Source organism: Hesperophylax consimilis, chromosome 1, assembly GCF_061612785.1.
Source record: "Hesperophylax consimilis isolate HC1 chromosome 1, BYU_Hcon_1.0, whole genome shotgun sequence".
NCBI lineage: Eukaryota > Metazoa > Arthropoda > Insecta > Trichoptera > Limnephilidae > Hesperophylax > Hesperophylax consimilis.
The window spans coordinates 34,696,207-34,719,334 of record NC_142836.1 but is presented as its reverse complement, the minus strand read 5'-3'; the positions used below and the strand labels follow the sequence as shown (position 1 = coordinate 34,719,334).

General features: G+C 33.9%; 1 protein-coding gene across 1 annotated transcript in view; it reads right to left on the bottom strand.

Annotated features, from left to right (window-relative positions):
- LOC149426726 (uncharacterized) overlaps nt 1–23,128 on the bottom strand; it is a 53,936-nt gene that overhangs the window by 16,859 nt on the left and 13,949 nt on the right. The gene's annotated exons all lie outside the window — the stretch shown is intronic.

Here is a 23,128-nt window from a genome sequence, read left to right as displayed (position 1 = left end):
TTTAAAAATAATGCTGAAGGTGTTGGGAAGCTTAGTAGAAATTTAGAAATAGATTGGTATACTTAAGAATACTTCATTTCGACAGTCCCGAAGAACAATTTTGGATGTGCAAATTTGCAGAAAAGCAGTTTAAAGTTTCGTTTCAGCATTTTTACTGTTTTTGAGATCAAGAAATATAGTGTTCTATATGATTTGAGAATTTTACGGCCAAAAGTAATAAAGTGATTTATTTTTTGGGATATTATGTCGTGTTGCGATAACTCTTTGTTTAGCCAACGTTTCGGACATCATTAGAGTGTCTATCATCAGGATCACACACATCTGCCCTTTAAAACAGTAAAAATGCAGAAACGAAACTTTAAACAGCTTTTCTGCATAACTGAAATTTTACACATCCAACATTGTTCTTCAGGACTGTCGATTTTATTATAATATGTTTAAGACGAGACAATACCCTAAAATAAATCCAGAATCTTAACGACACGTGAGGAATCAGCCGTGCATAAAATATGCGATGCGCGGCGCTGGCGTACTGGACAGACTTGAGGCTGAATTTGTCCTTTCAAATCTATAAAATAAAGTGGAAATCTTAACGACGCAAGTGATGAAGTCGTGTAAACACAATATTCGGCGCACGGTCTGGGGTAACCCCCTTACTACGGTCGACTTTGCCCTAGCAGGCCTAGAAAATCGATCTTTACGTGGGGTTTATTTTAATAATTTCTATTTGGTGCTTACCGCTAACTTTATAGTTGAAAAACGTTTTATACAATTTTCAAATCGTTTTAATTAAAATTTTTGAACGGTAAGGTCCTGTTTTTATTAAATATCCTTATATCCGTAGTGATCCCTCTTGTTAACATTTGAGATTTTAGTAAAACAGTAATTAGAAATAATTAAAATGTGAGCGTCGAACAAACCCCCGTTATTAGTCTTATGTCGCCAGTAACTAGATTTGTTAAACGTGAGCACTCATCTCAGTTATTCTCAGTAGATTCTTAGGTACGCAGGTAATATCTATGTAATCAACATATAGTCGTACGTTAGGTATAAATGAACAAATGCAGTGATTGAAGTACAAGATTCCTGTAATATAAGTAGATACCTACGAGAAATAGAAGGTGAAGATCTCGATGCAGAGAACACACTCCTGAATAAAAATTCACGACATGAAAGTAGAATGTAAAGAGAGAGGGAGAGAGTTAAGATCTGTTGGTCTGTTCAATTATTCTAAGTTAATAGATATTTAATGCATGTTTTCACAACTGTTGAGATGAACCTGGCAATGCTTGAACTCACGATCAAGTTAATATACGAGTAACTACATATTTATGTAATATATAATGTCTTTTTTTTTATTTTTTATAGTGAATACCTCACAAGAGTCCCAACAGCTCCCGTCTGGAGCCAGTGAGACTATGGCATCCCCAATCCGGGGATGTTGTGAGGCTGAAGGTAAGTGAGGAAGGGAAAGAGGAAGGTGAGGAAGTACCTGGCTATTCAGATCTAGTCACTAAACACGGCTAAAGCCATTTGGAGCAACGTTTCAATTCTGAATGGTGGTCTTACACCAGGGCGATACTCGTAGTATCTTCCACTATGGAACGTGCCGCAAATATACTATATATTATTTTAATTAATTAATTGTGAAATAACACAAATTAATCAAATAAAATTTATTTGCGCACGCCGGGTTCGAACCCGCGACCTTCGGAATGGCAGTCCAATGCGTTACCACTGGACTATGCCGGCCGTCTGATTTTCACTTGTTTATTTTTTTTGTTGATATCCGCAGAATTTTATGCAAAATATCTTATAATAGATACACATTCATATCCATGAATGTTCGACAATAATTAAATATATATAATAATTCAACGTGTAATCTATGGAGTTAAAAGCAAATACACGTTTAATTATTGAATACAATTTGAAACAGAAAAACCGGAAAAAGATACGGTCACATCTAGGACTTGAATCAAGGACCCTCGTGTTGCCGGGACGCCGCTCTACCAACAGACCTAATGGGACCCTATCTTCTTCCGTCATATGTAACTGTATTATAATTCGAATAAGAATTACCAACATTATCTTCATTTTCTCATCGCACATTTATATTGGCAGCTACCTTTATGTACGATTTCAAGATTCAACTCGAACTAAATGCCTTACTGAACTAAATAATTAAATATTACAATTTGAGGTTGTACTTATTAAGTTATTCCAATTAAATAAATAAGCAAATAGACATTTTTTTACTGAAACATGTAGGTTACCCATCACCCATATTAAATTTGCAGTCATTATTTCAATCAAGTTAGATAAATTATTTTTAGAATCATAGGTACATGTAAGTCCATCCGCTCACGGGGCAACTGAAACTAAACTGAAACTGGTTGGCAATTGCCAGTTGCAAACTAGAATCTTTTCTTGAAAATTAGGAAAAATATAGCGTAAATATACGGGAATTTTTCAACCTCCTGAACAAATTTTATGTTTTCCTGCTGTTAATCTGACTCTGGTGCAATCGCAAATTTCTTGAAAACTGTCATATCTATCCACGGACCGCCATTGAAATACTCAGGATTGCAACTTGAGTTGTCAACTGGTTTTTTTCTGCTTCATGAGCGGATGGACTTAAAGATTCTCAAATTTTTGCCGAAATAAATTTATAATTATGTTTAAAATTTGGAGTACTTACATAATTCAGTCTAAAATAATTAGGTACTATGATTAAGAAGATGATAATAATGTTATTTTATTTTGCTGGTCTGTGACGCAAATACAATTATTATTTTTTAATATTTAATTGGAAATGTCTTTCATAACGAAGAAGTTTAATAATGGCCAGGGGTTATTAATCAATTTGAAATATCAGAAACATTTTAAATTATGAAATTATTCATAATTTTTAAAATTTTAAAATTTATCTAAAAGAAAAATTCGCAATTAATTCGGTACTTTTCATATCAGAACAACTTTATGTTTTTCATTATGAAGGTAATCATATACGAGTATCTTCAAAAAAATAATTTCCCTATCGAAAATTCAGGGGAAGATTGATGAAAGAGGTACTACGAGAAAACGTTGTCATTCATGACGTTGTGACCTACGTCAATAGTATACCTATGAGCCCGATCTCACTATATTGTAACTGGCGTCAGTTTTCACGGTGAAGATTGCTTCAATGATAGTCAAACCCAAATAGGAGAAGATAACATCCAGGGAAGATAAAATACAATTTTCTTCTTAATACATGACTTAATTATTTTTTAAATTTATGTGAATACCGCGCCAGAGTCCCAACTGGTCCCAACCGTCTCGAGCCAGTGAGACTATGGCAGCCTCAATCGGGGTATGCTGTGAGGCTGAAGGTAGCGGGGAGGGGGGGGGGGGAGAAGGGGAAGAAGAAGATGGAGGAGTATCTGACTATTCGGACCTGGTCACCAAAAACCGCTAAAGTCGTTTTTCAAGCAACGTTTCAGGACTGAATGGTTGTCTACACCAGGGCGATACTGAGAGTATCTTCCACTCTGGGACGTGCCGCAAGTATACTATATGTTATTTTAAATGAACGAATTGTGAAATAACACAAATTGTTCAAGTATAATTTACATGCGCACACTGGGATTTGAACCTGCGACCTTCGTGTTGCTAATCGAGAGCCTTACCCCTCGACCACGGAAGCCATCAATCATATATTTACTAACGCTGATTAGAATTAAATCATCACTATTGGTTGCAACAAACATCATAGATTTAAAAAAAATAATATTCTGAAACATAAAACCAGCGTACGCCCGAAACTAGAACAAACGTTTAGAGCAGTTCCATCAGATGAATACTGCACACAAGTCAGCAGTTGAGTAGTAGTCAAGGTAATTAATCACCGTAATCCTGTGTTTGTAATATTATTGTGCTTCAGTTGAACGTTAGAGGCCCAGCCCCGGCCCACTGTTCTACGTTCTACCTTCTATATTCCATACAGTTCCCTTGCGCAATGGCAGAATAATGAAAGTTTCCTCCGGTTTAGAGGTTTTTTGTTTCACACCAGCCCATTCCAAGTTGCGGCGGCCGATATGGATCCATTTAGTAACTGGTAACGTGCTTGTTTCGGATGGTTCGCCTCGAATCGTCTCGCCCTGATTGTCAGACGAATATGCTTTTCAAAATATCGCCTTATTTTACATTAACAATTTTGTGGCATAATCATTAGAATGGGTGATACGTGGCATGCAGGAAAGGTACCTAACGAAGTAAAATTTAAAATCCGATGCCAAATTTATAAATAGGTACATGTTACAAGCCTAAACTAAACTCGACACATTAAGCTATACACATCATGGCTTGGCATATTTCAGCATATTGCTGGAAGTACCACCCAAATATAGCGCGCTTATAGCGTGGTCTGTTACAAGCTTAAATCATAACATCTACCAGCACGTAAAATGTAGGTACGATTGGGACAGCTGTTTTATAGCACTAGTGTAAAAATATTAATCTGACTCTTAAAGGAAATCTTTAACTGGTTTTTTGTGCACCTTGCAGTAAAAATGTTGAGGGGTACGAGAACATGTGCAAGGGCCGAGGGAGCTATTTCTTTGAAACTAAATCAGCAGGTAAATGAAACATATTATGCTGTTTGAACGTTGGATCAAAATTGGCAACCGAACTAAAAACTGAAAATCTTAAATCATATCAGAAAGATAACATCAAATACCTAAGAAATTCTAAAAAAAAGTACAATAGGATGCATATGTCTTATACTGATTTATAAATGTAGAAATTCTAACTATACAATTGTAAATGTTTTCCAAAATGCCCTGGAAAGAATCTCAGACTTGTGATGTCCCGAAAGAAAACAATCATCTATTCTGAATGCAATTACTAATGTATCCAAATTGACCCTGGTAATAAATTACATCTTTGCGATTCTTTCAAGGATAAAAAAACCATCCTGTCACTTCGAATGCAATCAACAATGTTCCCAAAATCTGTTTTGACAGCATCGCCATTCCACTGTAAGAATATTATGTACTAAATACACAATTTGGCTGTCCTGAAACGGGAATCCTTCCCAGTTGGACAGACAAAGGTTCATTTTGTTATGTATTGTTTGTAATTTATATATATAAAATAAATTTAAAAAATAAAAAAAATAAAAAAAATGCAAAATTTTGCGTTTTCATGAACTAATCCCTCAGCTTTTTATGTGTGGATAAAGACTTCTTTGTTTTGCTTGTAGTAAAAAATATTTATGTATGTAGAAAAATTATGAAATTAAGTGTCTGTTGTCTGACTGCTGAGAATTTTCAAGATACCTACATAATTCATACGCCTTATTATGGTTGCGTGATCTAAGGTCGATCTTACTCGCTGATTGCTTATGATATAATTACAAACACTATCATATTATTTAACAGAATAACTAATTACATCAATGTTATATATAATTGCTAATTACATACACCATGTTAAAATTAAGTTACGCATTTATTGTGCTCGGTCAAAAATTGTAAATTAAAAATTATATTTTTAATTAACCAAGCAATAAAAAATTCTACGACAAATTTAAAATTATACACGTCTTCGTAAAGACGTAGTTACAATAAAGCATTTCATGTAAACAAAAAACTTATTTACCTCTGCGAGTAGAGGTTGGGCCAAAGATATTAGAAGAACCAGATATGCTATGTTGGCCGCCGGACCGTAGCCGGAGTACTACCTAATTAGGGTACTTTGAACGGTATCGGTACGTGTACGCACAGAAATCTGTTCTATGTATTAGTGCGGATACCTTAGCGCAAGCGAAGGTGTGCAGTAGTATTGGTGAACAAAACCGGCGACACTCGGCAAAACAATTCCACTCAGTACGAACTGCACATAGCACATCTCGTTCTTCTAATATCTTTGGGTTGGGCCAAGGGCTTGCAAATCCCGCACCTTTTTTCAAATCCCGCGGGATTGCGGGATATAATTTAGAAATACCGCTGAAAGCCGCAGGATTGGCGTGATTTAAAAAAATGAAATAATATCAACATTTTTGGTATCAACTTGTCGTATGATGATAAAATATTATAAAAAAGTCATTGAAAAGGAAACATAGTAAATTATTTAAGAGGACTTTCCAATTCATCATTATTTTTAATTTGTAATTAATGATTCTTTGGAGAAAGGTATGATCCAACCTGTGTCAGAATAACAAATCAATCATCTTTGGAACTAGTAATATTTTTAAAATATATTGAAAACGTAACATGATATATATTTAAGAAGACTTTTATAAAAAAAAACTGAAAAGATAAAAATAACGAAAAAATAAATAACATCCCTGACAGGACTCTCCACAGTCAATGTGAGACCAATTATCTTTGGTAATAGCAATATTATGAAAAAATACTTTGAAAAAGTAACGTAATAAGTTTTTTTTAAGAAAACTTAAAAAAAATAGTAATAGTAAAAGGCAATCAAATATTGCTGAAATCACGCGGGTTCGAGGTATGCGGGATTGCGGGATGCGAGATTGTGGGATTGCAAAACCTAGTTGGGCGTGCTGTTTGGAGATCACGGAAGTAGCGGAGGAAATTGACGCTTGAAAGTGCAATATCGAATTGATTGGTCTTCGACCCTAGTATGTATATATGACAAGGGAAAGAAGATGTATGTATCTGTGGAAAATAGTTCAACTAAAATTAACAATTTTATTTTGATTCGCCGGTTTTTTCTGTTGTTTACATTTAACAAATTATTAAGTAACCAAGGTCACAAATGTTTTTGTTTGTTTTGGAACATTAAGTGTCTGAACTTTTCTACTTTTTGTACATCGACCTGTGTGTGACCTATGATTAATTATTTTGTTTATAAAAAGACAGTAGTTAATCTGAGTTCTGTACAAAATAAAACTGAACTATTAAACGTCTTTGGGATTTTTTATAATTTTTTGTGGATACATAATTATATGAAATGCGAAGTCATTATTATTAATAAGTCCATATTAAGAAGCTGTCAGAATCAAAATGGTAAATGCAGAGTGATGTTTACCTTTTTAATGTGCATACTAATAGTAACGTACGAAGATGGGCTATAAATTTTTAACTTTCTGTTGTGTAGGTACCCAACGTTGCTCGGGGCTATGAATGGTTTGGATGAATGTTTAGAATCTTCCTCAGGCATCCCGACTTATTCTACCATTCAAACACCCCTGGCACTAATAAGAACAAACTTTTAAATTTACAACGAAATCGGTCGATTAGTTTTTAAGACTATAGGGTACACACCATAGACATATGAATATTAGTAGACCTGCCCTAAGTGATTAAAAGCGTATTATCCCCACTCCCCATACCGGTTCCATTGGAGCCGGCTGGGCTCGCGTATGGCCTCAAGTGAAATTTGAAAACGTGACGTCATCATTCTTGTGCGAACTATGGTCGAGGCATCATCGGTTCATTTTACGAAATAACACGGCAAAATGTTGACTTGTGATATGAAAACTTGTAAAAATAGATGTGAAAAAGAGAATAAACCCAATTGTCGTATTACATTCCATAAGTAAGCATTATTTTACTTTATTTTAAGCTTATTCACACCGTATTATATGGATCAGTTTTAGAAACATATACTATCACATCACAATGTAGCGATTCTCAAGTGTGCTCATCGTTGTTTACTGGGGTAAGTAAATTATGAAACATTTGTAAAAGTGTCTTAACTAAATACTCTGAAACTAACTACGACTCTGCAAACAGAAGAAATTTACTTTGCCGAATTTGGACTTCGCAAATTAGTTCATAACGTGGCGAGTAATTTGCGCTCCCATGTAAAAATGTCTATTCATTCAAAAGCAGATTTTACTTTTAAGAAGTAAATGGTGATATTATAATGTGAGATGCCTATTTACTGTCAGATTGATTTATTGACGAATCACAGTCAGCCTTACTCCCTTCGTTCTTCAACAGTTGATTTTACCCCTCGCCATTATCTTCTCGTCTATTAATTCCTATGTCTGTGGTACACACATACAAACTTTATTGTATATTTATACATGGAGAAAAATGAGTATTGCTGATATTTAAAAATCCATTTAAAAAAAGGATTGCAGGACGTTTCCCGTGAAACTTTTAGTACATTTCTATTATATGGAATGGTCGGATGTCTGTAGGGAACCCGCTTGCACAGCGCGGGTGTAAACTGTGCACCCTAAATTTTATGTTTAGACTTACGGAATTCAATACTTCGTTTGTGTGAAAGCACTATGAAACAATATCGAACACGTGTTCATGCACCTGTAGTTGTCCTGATAATATACAATGACGAAATGCGAAAATATTAGAATTTTTATGAAAATGTGTTCCGACATCGCGATAACACATTCGTGTTTTACTGAAAGTTTATTAGGAAGCCTATAAATTCATTAGTTCAAAACCTGAAATCCCGTTCTAACCAAATGACGAATAATTTGAAGAGATTCTTAATAAATTAGCAATATTCAATATCAGTAATTTTTCTGCGTGTAGACATCATAAATTTTTTAAAATCACTTTTCTTTATATCCTAAACTAAATGGTTACTGACAAATAATCGCACTAACAGGTTATTTTGTAAATGGTTTTATGTTAGCCTCTTGTGTATTTATTTATAAGATGTAAAGTTCACCGGTTTGCTTAGAATTGGAAAATTTTGCTGTACCATTTTAACACTTTGAAAGTACCTATTGTGTGTGTAGGGGCTGAATTAAAAAAATGCTATCTAAATATCCGGAATACATATTTAATTCTCAACGGTTTTTCTAACAAGTCAGTGTCAAAAATATCGTAGGTGTAATGATTTTTGGAGAAAATATTTAGTCACAGTGATAACGGTTGCTAATACAAATTGTGAGAAATATTTGGATAGTATGCAAGTAAGTAAGATTTGTAAGTTATAAGGTTATAACTCTTTCTATAATGTTGCGGTAAGTATCTATTTACCACCGGTACTTACGTACTTCACGTACGTTCTCTTGTGCGTAGTACGTTTTACACACGTGTAAGCCTGGCACAAAATAATCATTGACCGCTTGGTCAGGCTGAGAATGAACGCTGAATAGACATATTATCATTAAAATATGGCTGGCTAATAAAATACTATTATTAATTTATCATTTACCACGAACCGTCAAGATGGTGGGTCTTTGACCTTGCGGCGGAACTCCTTCAGCAGAATATTATGTACTTTTCGGAAACTTTTTAACTCGTAATTAATTCGCCTAAAATGTATCAAAGTCATAAAAGAAAAAGGATTTGGCAATGTCAAAACTAAATGTTTTTACATTAATAATGTGGTATTATGAATCTCAACATAAGCGTTGCAGCCTTGTTTTTCTTTTAATCGGATTATGTTAGGAGTGGTTGTTTGGAGAATTAAAGTCATAATTATAGACTAGCCAATTAGGGGAAAGGGAAGGAACCAAGTTGCGAAGAGCGCAGAAGGCGGAGTAACCGTCACACTTACTGTGATTTGATAATAAACGAATCTGACAGAGTATAAGCAACTCGTATTGTAATATCATTATTTAGTCCTCGTGAATAAAATCTGTTTACGAATTACTAGTCCTTTTCGCAATGGCCCACAAATTGCTGGTTGCGGAAAAAACTTAACCAAAAATCTTGTTAATCGAAAATATAAAAAATAAAAACTAATTATTTAATACTTAACCTAAATTTTCAATAGTTCATTCCCCCAAAGAAGGTGTGTAAATATTGATTTCGTTGTAATTAGGCGTATTTTATTGAACTAAAGGACAGGCCTAAGAACATTTTTTACAATTCAGCTGGCTATAATTGTTTCTGCTCGTGGCAGCCGAAACTTTCGAAGGAATTAAGGAACTTTCAATGAAATCAGTAGCTTCACCACGGTTTGACAAAACCTTAATTGAGAACTAACAAAACAGCTGAGATGCTTCATACATAGGAATACCCTAAAAACATTAGAGATTGACCGGTCATTAGCTGAGGCGGAATTTTGTCGGTTTCCAGTTTTCACCCAAGTATTATGAGTTCAATTCCACGACTGGCTAAGCCCCCCAAAAGCAATATTTTAAATATTGTAACCCGGGAATATTTTTGTCTTAATATTTTGTTCTTAAAAACCTTATTAAATTGAAACATCACGACTGTTAGATTTTTGATATTGTTTGATTCGTTAGAAATCAGATTGAGTTTTGTCATAATAGATTTGAGAGCAGAGTTTAAACTTTCGACAGCGACGGAGTGGGTTCCTAGCCAAGGACAACCACTTTAGCGAAGAAGGAATTAAAATGATGCACTCTTCTACATACGCCTGCTCCTAGCAATCACGACTGGATATAAAACCACACAAAATGGTTCGAAGTAAAACTATCATAACCACGTGACTAAATAATATACATAGGTACTGGGTCTCGATTCTCGTCGAAGTCATTTGAAAGACTTTTGACATTTGGCTTAAGTACCTTCGACGAGACTCAAGAATAAGAAGGTCGATCAATGTATGTACTTTCGACGGCGATTCCGAGCGGCCTGGATTGGAGAATCGATACCCAGGTACCTACATGCTTTAGCTCTTTGTTGTACAAACATTATAGACTGGGATCCCGCTACAACAAACCCTACGTCATCGGGTACACATATGAAACTACTTACTAGTGAGAATGGACGTTTAGTTAGACTTGAAGTGATATATTTTTTTCAAGTAATGATTCGAGCTGAAAAAAAGAACTAGATGGATGAATGGGGCCGGGAGCTTGAAGGTAGGTACTTCACTGCACACAAATTCATAAATTAAGTAGGTACTTAGTTGCGTAATAAAATAATGAAAATGGTACTATCATAGTTCTCTATTGCATGAAATTCTGGTAACTGCAATTTGAAATTAAATGCCAATTTAAGTATAATCATTAATTCGACAAGGAGGTAAGAAGGTAACGAAATTGATTAAATTTTTGAAAAGTGCGATGATAATGATTACACTGATTTCATCGAATAACACATCCAGATTCGATACACAACTAATTATTTTAATTGATTATCGATAACTTAATATTTTCAACATTGTAAATTGCTACAAATAACTTCATTCGCGTATGATGAGAAAACATGGTCTCCTAATTAGCGCAGTAAAATTGTAAAACCACTATGTACATAATACACTTCCACTGGGGTTTTTCTTGTCTACTTTTCACAGAACTAATTCACTCTAAAATACTGTATTGACGAATGCCTGTTTTGAATTGAATTGAAAAAAGATTGACTGACGCGATGGGTAATTATTTCATCATCATCCAATTATAAACTTTATTAAAGATTGAAATTGATTATTTCAACATATTTCGTGGGTTCTGTCCTATCCGATCGTTCAACGTAATGTGCACGTCCTCAGGCAGAATTGATTTTTCTGGAGTACCAATCGGTATTTTCCATACTTTGTTTTAGGTAGCTAGTGGAGTGCTTGGTAGGGGAATATGCCCCCTGGTTGATCATAAACAAGATGAACCGATGACAGTGATGTTCCTAAGATAGCTGAAAAGTATCTAAAAAATTGGAAGCATTTGGAAGATATCGTTAAGCTGCTGCCACACGCAAAGCTCACATCAAAAGTTAATGTACAGCGCATCATCTTTTCTACCGACACACGACGCTATCAAATATTTCTTCCTATGGTAGGAGAGGGGGTCAGTTGAATTCGAGAGCGGCCGAGGAACATAATTTCATCTGTCAAAGTGACAACTTTACTTACTGACAGCTTGAGCACGTTTTCGAAATGGATGATACTTGTCGCCTATTGCTGGATCTGTTGGACAGCTCATCCTCAGATGATGATGCCGCCAACTATATAATTATAAATGCTATTTATAAACTTTTTAGATTTTAAACAATCTGCGCGTAAGTAGCGCATTTTCATATAACCTGACATAACCTCTCCGTCGAATCAGGAAATTCGCAGTTCGCACGCCGATCGACGAAAGCGACATATAATAAATTATTGTAAAATAAGCTCGCGTCGATTTCCAAAAATGTCGAAGGCAAAGGCGGCAAGGACCAACACCAGGGCAGGGAACGAGAAGAGAGCAGACGAGAGCAAACCAGATTACCCAGGAAAACAATCAACAAACGAACAAACTAGAAGCTTCTCTATGTAGGTATCGGGCCGTCCAACTTTATCAAAAAACCGAATGATATTACCAAATAAACATACTGAGTTAAAAATATGATTAATTTTGAAAGGGCGAAAATTTGTTTACTTCAAATTCAAATATTGATTATATTTATATTTTAAATATATGTTTAGTATGTTTGCCAAATAAAGTTTTTTTTTTATGTTTCTAAATTTACTAGCACACATGACGATATGAGCTAACATAATAAATAAGAAATGCATTATTAGGCTGCTTATGTCATGGCTGTCAAAGGGAACACGGAACTTAGTTGGTAGCTCCGTAATTAAAATGACCCCCTCTCCTTTTTACTGCGGAGAGGGGGACGCATAACTTTTCAAATATCGCGTCGGGAGCGGTTACGTAAAATAAATTCGGTTAGCGAAGTTCAGAACCACACTTATAGCGCGTTATCTTTTTACGTGTGTCGGGTCTGTATGGGATTGTATGGCGAGCGCTATTGTGCTTTATATTATCTGTTGATGTGAGCTTTGCGTGTGGCAGCACCATTAAACAAAGTTGGCAGACAGAAAACTCAACTTTCGGCCAGGACAAACGATCTATAATATGTTTAGTATTTAAAATATGTACCATTGAGCTTGTGCTGAACTAATATTGCTGGATTATTAGAAGTATTATTATTTGTACTAACGATTTTCAGATTATTTTTAAAACCCACATCAAATCACAGATAATATTGACCAGAATGTTGACCGTTTGTGGACAGCCTACTTTTAACTGACAAATAAGTTTAATGGAATATCAGTACATTTTCAGATATTTTTATTTCTATTTCGATATTTTATTTTTAATTTTGGTCAATATTTTGAGGTCTTTTATTAATTGGTAGAGATTTGAAAATATCTGAGTATTTTGAAATCCCTTGTATATTACGATAAAAATACCAAAGTCGAAAAAAAACGGATTTAATAATTTATTTATTTTTTTAATTCGTCCACATAATTTTTTTTACAATAAAAGATACAAATTTGTTTTAGACACTGACACTTTAATTTTAATTGCACTGAGTGCAATTAAAATTAAAGTGGTCTAAAACAAATTTATTTCTTTGATTGTAAATTATGACGATCCACAAAGTAAATGCTTATTACAAATTAATTTTTTTATTTTTATTTAAAGTAAATCAAACACTAAATGTTGTTCTTAAACACTTTAATAACAAAAAACTAATAAGGATTAAATATTGTCAACAGTAAAGAATCTAAATACAGACGTGCACGTTTTAATTGTCTTTATTCAATTTTGGCATGGATCAGGAGTATGTTTCTTTTAGGCAGGAAAGTTCATACTGTGGCAGTCTTGCAAAAGTCAAAATTATTTTGAAATCATTGTATTTCGATCGTGTGTGGGAGTTCTTATGTAGGTATTTGTTGAGCATTATCTATTTATCCATGCTTTTTTGCAACAATGTTGCTAGAAGTCTTTGTGATAGGCTGGCGTTTTCCTGGCTTTGTTGTTACTATTTGCAGGCTTTGACCATTTGTTCCTCCCACTCGGGTGATGAGGTGATGTAACGTGTTTTCCTCGCCTTGACTCTCCCGAGGCGAATACTCGGAATAGATCGGACTATTGGAATGATCTCATGACCTCGTGCTAAACATTAATACTGTATGTGGATTGATGATCCTTGCATATTAAAGCACAAGCAAATAAAATGTTGGTAAGATTGAAAGCACAATATTACGTTCAATCAATAACTTGTGGTGAAACGTCTAAATATTGCGTACATACGCCGTGGCTGTTAAATATTAATTTATTTAGTTATTATAGAATGCTTTACATCAAATTAAGTGTTGTATTAAAATGGAGGGTTGTTTTCAATGTTATAATTATATTTATAATGATTTAAATGTATTTTATAAGATCCCAACTTTACCTCCAATGCTTTTTGTTCGCAAATTAAAAATAAGAAATGAATTTACTATTTATTATCTATTGATAGTTTTATAATAATTAATAATATTTTATTCCAGAAGGTATTTTATTTATTGGATGATTTTTATAGCGCCGCTTTTGCGAAATATCACCTCAGGGGTGCTGTACAGTTAATGCAGATATTACAAAAAAATATATAAATATTACAAATTGAAATTGAAATTAAGTTAAATAAAATGAAGTACAGAAACAAGTGACACGGAGATGGAGAATCTGCTGCAAGAATCCTAGGTGGTGAGGAAACTGGACCAGCTGCTGCAGCGAGAGAGTCCACCGCGTCCACCAACAGTGCCAGCACGAGGTTCGTCATCCTTCCAGGTATGTGTCTGCTGCTAATAGAGCGCTGACACAATGTCCTCTCATGGATTCCAGACCTTGGCAGTACCGCTGTGACATTCGACGAAGGTAGAGGATGGAGACTCTGCAGCAAGAATCCTAGGTGGTGAGGAAACTGGACCAGCTACTGCAGCGAAAGAGTGCACCGCGCCACCAACAGTGCCAGCACGAGGTTCGTCAAAGGTCCAGGTATGTGTCTGCTGCTAATTAAGCGCTGTCACAGTATCCTCACATAGATAACAAACCTTGGCAGAACCGCTGTGACGTTCGGAAAGTCCATCTCCTTGTACACTTGTTTCTGGTGATTATGTTAGTGGTGCATTGTTCCGAAATAAATGGCGGCGGACGGGATAATAAATCACCTTGGGCACTTGTTAGGGCTTTCAGAGTTTCGAAGAATAACATTGAAAACATCTGGCGTACCTACAGTTACCGATTCTCGTCCCAAGTTCAACTTCAGCGAATTTAGAATATTTTTAGCACAATTTTCGATTATTCATTTTTGAAACACTGCACTCTAGTCACATTACTATTAAGTTCTGATTACTAATTGGTAAGTTAATTTAAAATGTTGATTCACTGATTTTTAAAATAACTTTTATTTTTTTTTATTTTTTTTATTGTTGATACATTTTTTTTACAATATTTCATATTTCAATTTAGTAATGTTGGCCTCACTGGGTTGTTTACCCGTGCTGAGGCCCCCATTTTATAATTTAAGAATTTATACATTTAAAAAAAATAAAAGAAAAACATCATTAAAATAAAGATAAATTTAAAATAAAAAATTAAGATTAAAAATTAAAATATAATTATAACACTAAAAGAAAAATATCAAAAGAGAATGTAAATAGGCATTTATAATGATATATGTGTTTGTGTGTGTTGTGTGTTTTATATATTTTTTTTGTGTTGCGTGTATATGTTTTATTCTTTTATGTTATAGTATTTTGGTAATAATGTCTTTTTGTTCTTTAATCCATTTTTTTATTTTGTGTTTGAATTTATTTTTATTTTCCTCAATTTTTGTTTCAAGTGGAAGACTGTTGAATGCTTTAATAGCGTGGTATTTATGGTGTCTTTGTCCAAAGGTAGTGCTTACCGTCGGAGTTTTTATGTTTTCTTTGTACGCTTGTCTGACCGGTCTATTAGTGATATTTTGTGTTTGTTGGGGTTTGTTTTTTTGGTCGAAAATGTAGTTTAGTAGTGTTTTAACATATAATTGGCGTATATCAAGTACGTCACAGCTTTTAAATATTTGGTTTGTGTCGGTTAGTTTATGTTTTTTGAGTATTACCTTTAATATCGTTTTCTGTGCGATTTCTATTTGAGCGATAGCTGCGTTTGTCGCTCCTCCCCAAGCAATTATTCCATATTCTATTATTGATTGGCATAGTGCATAATATATTGTTTTCAATTGTTTTATTTTATATATGTTTCTTATGTTTAGGAAAATGTGTATTGTTCTGAGGAGCCTATTTGTGATTTGTTTGATGTGATGTGTCCATCTAAGATTATGGTAAAAAAATAAATTAAATTATCTTCAAAGGGATGTTGCCTCGTTTCCCTTGAAAATACTAAAAAAACACAAAGCGGTTGGAGACGGCATGACGCGTCCAGCTGCCACAAAGGGCGCTAGCTAAAGGTATTCCAAACATAACACAATAAAAATATATTGAACAAAGAAAATATAATTTATATAAATTTTAAATTTTCTTCCCGACCCCACCGCCTTTAGCTTCACAACATACGCCAATTGGTGATGCCATAGTCTCACTGGTCCCAGACGGTTGGGAGCAGTTGTGACTCTTGACATAAAAAAGAATAAATTTATAAAATATGCAAATAGCAACAAGACACTTTTTGTTAAAAACGATCTTCGTCTTCAGAGGACCTTAAGGGAACTTCATCCAGGAAAACGCGAATTGAATGTTCTATTTACGCATCCGAACGAGCGATTTTTCCATGTACAATGTACATATTACATTAAATAAAATTATTCTTACTAGATTATGTGGCTTAAAAACACTAATTTGTCAATTGCAACTTGTCTCATCATAGCTATTTGTTTTTACACTAAGATAGATCGTTGACCCAAACAAACTCACGAAAGTCATGGTAAGATAGAATATTCACCTTCCAAACTTGTGTATTGGTCGCACATCAGCACCTCAAAAATGTTGTTAAGAGTACTTTCTACGGAATAATTCCACTTAACAGAAAAATCATTCACTTTTTATTACGACCAAACCGCGGACTGATTAAGAATGATCGACCCATTTACCGATGATTTTCATGAATAACTAATGATTCTCTTATCCATTATTTATATTCAGACAATATTTTTTATTGTGAACACCATCTTGAATCTTGTGAAATGCATCACTGTAATAATTTTCAAATAAAAAGCATTTTAAGACTGTCGTGATCTTTTACTGATTGCCGAGTATTGAGAAATCGTAATGTTTATAACTGCAGCGAAAATCATCAACCTAAGTGAAATGCTAATAAATTAATTCATAATTCTGGTACCTAGCTAGTAATAGTCATCGTTTATAGTCATTATTAATACTTGTCCATGGTAAGGCATTGAATAGATAATATAATTACGTTTATCCGCCAACATTGTTGTTTGTCATCGTAATGAGATTGTGTAATTAAAAATTAAACAATGAACACTTTTTTTGTCTCAAGCGCTTCTCATAATAATATATTTTTTAATCTAAATCTAATGCGGGACTAATTTGTGTATAAGAGATAAAAATGTATTATTTAATCATGTTCTTATAATAGAAACAATGTTTACACTCAGATATTGTTAGTAAATCTCTAAATAGTATAAAACAAAGTCACTATCCGCATCTGCCTGTTTGTGCGCTTAGTTCTTCTAACTATGCAACGGAGTTTGATAGGATTTTCACTATTATTTAGAGAATTTCTTCCCTAAGGTTTAAATATACAGTACGTGGATATTATATTTGTTGAAAGTAGAGAATATGAATATGCTTGTGTTATCTGGTTTCCTTTTTACGCTGTCCACATTCGACGCATTGAATCTGTTCAACATCGGTTCTTAAGAGGGATTGCTAGGAGGCTAGGATTAGAAAAAGGCAAATACTCATATGATGAAATTGAACTAACTCTAAACCTCTCTCCTTTAGAAGTACGTCGGGAAAGAAATGACCTCATTTGCTTCTCAAAATAATAAATGGTATTATTGATTCACCTACTCTACTGCAACTCATTCCCTTCAATATAACCTCGCACAAACTCAGAAATAATGAACTGCTCTTCCTCAACCATCATTCGACAAATTATGGATATTATTCACCATTGTCCAGAATGTGTAGACTGGTCAACTCAAGTCGAAACCTTAACTTTTTTGGGATAACTATTTTTGCCAGTCGCTAAACAAGTGACGGAATATTATAAGTGTCCCGTGGTCCTGACCCATGGCGTATTCTTGACTTGATTCAACTTGTCACTTTATTTTCTTATTAATTTAAGAAAATAGCATATATAATTATCTGCCTTATGTCTTTGCTTTCATGTACCTTTGTCTACTCCTGTATTTTTCATTTTACTGTATTCGTGTTATTATTTTGTAATTTGGACGATGTCCGTTAATAAATAAATAAATAAAAGTCGAGTACAGCCGGGTACACGTCCGCTAGCTTTAATAATAATTCTCTCTCTCTCTGGTTTCAATCCTGGGATTGGTTTGCAGCAATTTCATCTAATCTCCTCTTCCATTCTTCCCTGTCTTGTTTTGGGAAACTTCCTTTCTCTGTCATGGAAACTGGGGATATTTAGCAACTTCTTTATTTTGGATTCCTGGATATGATGGCATCGTGGATAACGATATTGCAGATCTCTTGGCAAAACAAAAAGTATCCAACCCTACTGTTACCCTCGTAAACCACATTCTCCTATCTGATTTTTTTTCCATCCGCAAGGATAGATCTTGCAATGTTTGAGCAGAGTATTGGCATACTGCTAATCAATTCAATGGAGCCGGCTATGCTTCAAGAGAAAGGACTATGAAATCAAAACCGTGGTTTTAACATTTTTCCAAAAAAGAAATTTCCTTACTTATTCTAATGAGAATTGGACATTGTAACGTTCCTTCTCACCTTTTTAAAATTCACTTGCTTGATTCCCTGGATTGTACTTTCTGTGGTCCGTAAGTGGAAACTTTAGATCACATGTTTTTTTGGTTGTCCCTCCATGAAAAAATATCTTCTCTTCTATCAAACCTGATCTAAAATTGCCACCCCTCATTCAATATCCTCATCTCTTCGAAGTCTGAACTCGACCTTTAACATAATTATGAAATTTGCACATCTATAAATTCACCTTCCCTTTCTCCATAATATGGAATGATGGCCTAGAACACACTTGCAGGGTGAAAGCCAGAATTTTTGAAAAAAAAATCTATTTTTTTATTCTTTATTTTACACCATATTAGTAATAATAAAATCCTAATATTATGTATATATAATTCTGTGCATCAATATTATTATTTAATGTATCCTAAGAATACGATTAAATATCCACCTCCAGGCAGTGCAGTAAGATCCTTGGCTCTGGGCCAAGAGGCAAGGGCAAATAAAAAGTATAAACCTCATTTGGGATTTTTCACGGAAAAAAAATCAAGTAGGTAAATTTAAATGCAGATCGTATTTCGTGTTTTGGTTAGACATGCTGGTGAGGTAGCACTATCCAGAGCAGAAGCAGTGCTTGAAATACTATAGCTATGGTTAGTAATAAATCCGAGTATTATTTTATCCATTCGTCTCACAAAGTCCCTCAAAATTGACACTATGCGGGACGTGGTAATAATTGCTCTGTTAGTTGGTACTCTAGTAAGGTATCATACAAAAACACAAACATGTATATATATTTATAGCTTTGCATAATAATTTAGAAATTTATTAAAATTGTACTAAATTTTGTCATTACTATGGCAACTCCAAACTAGCCACTTTCTTTACATTCGAGTTTCGACAGTTGGTTTTAAACAAACAAGGAAAACCAATCAAATTAAAGAACTTCAATTTTTTTGTGTCATTTATTATGTTGTTGATCTGTTTTTCTTTTATTTTGATTTAACATTTAATAAATGGCTATTTTGATACACATATTTCAAAAATACATACATAACGTCTTTCCATATATGTAATAATTATCTTCCTTGAAAAGCATAAATTAATAATAACAAAAGTTTAAGCATAAAATTTTCCGAGAATATGACGTAGAATCGTCTCCCATCAGAAAGTACTACTAATTTCTGAACACCGTTTGGTTAGTAAAAACATTTCACTTTTAAAAAACTTACTTTCATTTATGAGCCATCTTGGAGTTGCCATTTAAAAACCTTTTAAACGATCGCGGCGCCTTACATTTTTGTCTACTATTAATTATAAGACCAAGTTGTCCGTTGAATAGTAATAGTTTTTGTTTTATCACGCTAAAGTTACCTACTCGGGTAATAATAATAATATTATGTATGAAAGGCAGGTTAATTTTTTTATAGAGCTTACAGGGAAGGAACAAAGAAGTAGTCAGAACAAACTTTAAATATTTAGATACAAGCTTACGTGTACCTGGCGTTGCTCAGGGTTATGAACAGGGCCGTTTTAAGTCGTGAAAGGGCCCAAAATATTATTTTGCATTGGAAATGTCATTTTTTTAATGTCTAGATTACCTAAATAGGTATAAAAATACTTGCGAATACCGCACATCAGTCTCAAGTCCTCAATGATCTCGGAGCCCTGTGGAACTGTGACATCCCCAACTGGAGTGAAGTGACGCCCATTATGAAAGGTGCATAATATTATGTTTTACGCATAAGGTAGGCAACACATTACGCTATAGGCATCATGGTTAAGCCTATTTCAGCATATCGCTCGCCATACACTACCAATGGGAATGTAGGGTGAGCGAAACGCTGAAATAGGCCAAGCCACGAAAATATAGCGCTCTTATTACGTGGTCTTTCACAGGCATATATTTGTATTGCTCTGATAGTGAAATCAAACCCATTCAAAATATAGATGCATAGGGATAATGTCAAAAGACGCCTCACCACTGTCATCGCTGTCTTCTAGGTATATTAGTTTATGGTTTTGAGTGAAATTAATTCATTTAACTTAAATTAAAGAACAAAAAAAACAACAACAAATTAAATTAAAGAACAATGAATTATTTTATAATTTTTTCTGAACTCAAAGAAAGTCTATTTGAGTAATAAAAGCCATTTTTTTCAATTTTATTTATAGTAGAGTACTAAAAGAAAACCGGTATAATAATAGATTTCAAAAAGACATACTTATTTTATTATGTAGTGGTATATTATAGATCTCTTATTAGTTATTAGTTATTAGTTATAGTTATTAACCTAACCTAACCTTACCCTAAAAAACCGGTAGAAGAAAAGAAAAAAAATATATACCTACTTTCAAAAATATATACTTTCAAAAAGATATACTTATTTTACTATGCAATGGTATATTACAGATCTGCATGTTTTAGAAGAGAACTTCAAATAATATATACAAAGCTTTTCAGGCATTCCACCAGATTCCTGAATATCCTTACAAAAAAAAATTGGTTTTTGGCTACAAAAGTAGGTAGGTACTATCTATACATTAGAAGTATGTGTGTTTTTTAGTCTTCGTCTTCTTTTTAACCTTCTTCGCTTTCCGAGTTCCTTAACAAATTGGCGGGACTGGGGGTTGGGTGGTTACCAGGCTGAGTGACATTTGAAATGATTTTTGTTTTGAACAGAATATCTGAAATTTTTTTCTCTCTAAATAAGCTCAGGAATCACTTGTTAATATTTGTCGGTTGAATCACCGTGTATTTAATTCCATGAACAATATTAATGTTTAGTAGCCAACACCAACAAAAAAATAAATAAAAGTGGTCATTAAGAGGAAACATATTAACCAAACATACTATGGATACTAAAATTATTGGTTGAATATGTTGCCTAATTTGAGTTTCCTGAGGCGATGGAGTGGCGGAAGTACCTAGCCATGAAGTTGCCAGTTCATGTCCTTATGGAATTATTCACGGCCGACGCCAACTATCTAAAAAAAGGCTCGCGTTTGTACTGTTTCTGTTTCAAGGCTGCCTTAGATTTTAAACAATATCAGAATGAAACGCAGTATTTAACAATGAAATTCAATAATATTCTTTTAACAAAAACTGGTGAAAAACGTTTCAGAGCAATTCTCTGTTTCAATGGGATGTTTCTGTGTAGCGATTCTAGAAAATTTCATGCTTTGCAGATAAATGAAATCCGTGTCCAAAATGACATTTGAAGATTTGAAGTTCTAATGTTATCTATCTTTCGATAATCTATCTCTAGACTATCTATCTCTCGATTATCTATTGTTCGATTATCGAACTTTCGATTATATAATCTCGATTATATAATCTCGATTATCTATTGTTCGATTATCGATCTCTAGATTATCTATATCTCGATTATATATCTCTCGATTATCTATCTCTCGATTATATATCTCTCGATTATCTAGATCTCGATTATCTATATCTCGATTAACTATCTCTCTATTATCTATCTCTCCATTATCTATCTCTCGATTATCTATCTCTCGATTATCTATATCTCGATTTTCTATCTCTCTTCACTTTTTCGTAGAAATGAGTTTACTTTTATGCATAAAAATTATATATAAAAAAACCTTAAAAAAAAGTCTTTTTATTATTACTTAGTAGTGTCTTTTAAAACTTTTTTTGAGGTTTCAACCTGACTATCCAGGAACTGGAGTCGGCAACTCACCAACCTCGCAAAATACCGATCGGGTAAGACCGACATTTATTTAGTATATTAACTGATGTACTCTTATCCGATTTCAGAGAAATGTATACGTGTGTACGTGATTACCAAAAAACTTTAAAGAATGCATTGTCATCGTCAAAAAGTCTATCTGCTCGATCGAATGTCGGGAAGTAGGTTAATTTTCGATTCCAAGATTTGATACCATTCATTACCGAAAACAAAAGTGAAATTCAAATAGACGTAATTAAAAAAATATTATAAAATTTATTAGCCTTGTTGTTTTTTAGTGAAAGTGATTAGAAACATCTCAGAATATCGCCCAATTGGGGTAGTTTTGATAATTGATTTTGGGTTTAGTGTTAGGAATACCATAGTTTAAAAATGAACTATTAACTTTTTTGAATGTTTAAACCGCAGAATAATAAATCATAAGTATACCTTTTGTCCTACAGTGCACGTTTTCAGTGCGATGTAGAAAGATTCGTTGTAAAGATTAAAGCAACATAATTTATGTTACTAACATTCTCATTGTTTGAGTATTCCATATGAATTCAGTATTATAATATATAAACAAAACCACAAAATACAAACAATTACCTGACGCATACAAAGTAATCGTATTTACACTCACTATAACCAATAAATATATTTATATTAACTCCACACAGGAGGCCAGAGGAAAATAATTTCCCTCAGGGCCTATGTCATCTTTGGGGGATGCTGTATTGTGAGGGTCTGTTTTTGAGGAGAGGAAGGAGTTAACAAGGATCTTGAAGAAACCCATATCGTAGGAAGGAGAAAACACATAGGCCAGCAAATCGTTCTACAGCCGAGCTGATGAACTCAAGAAC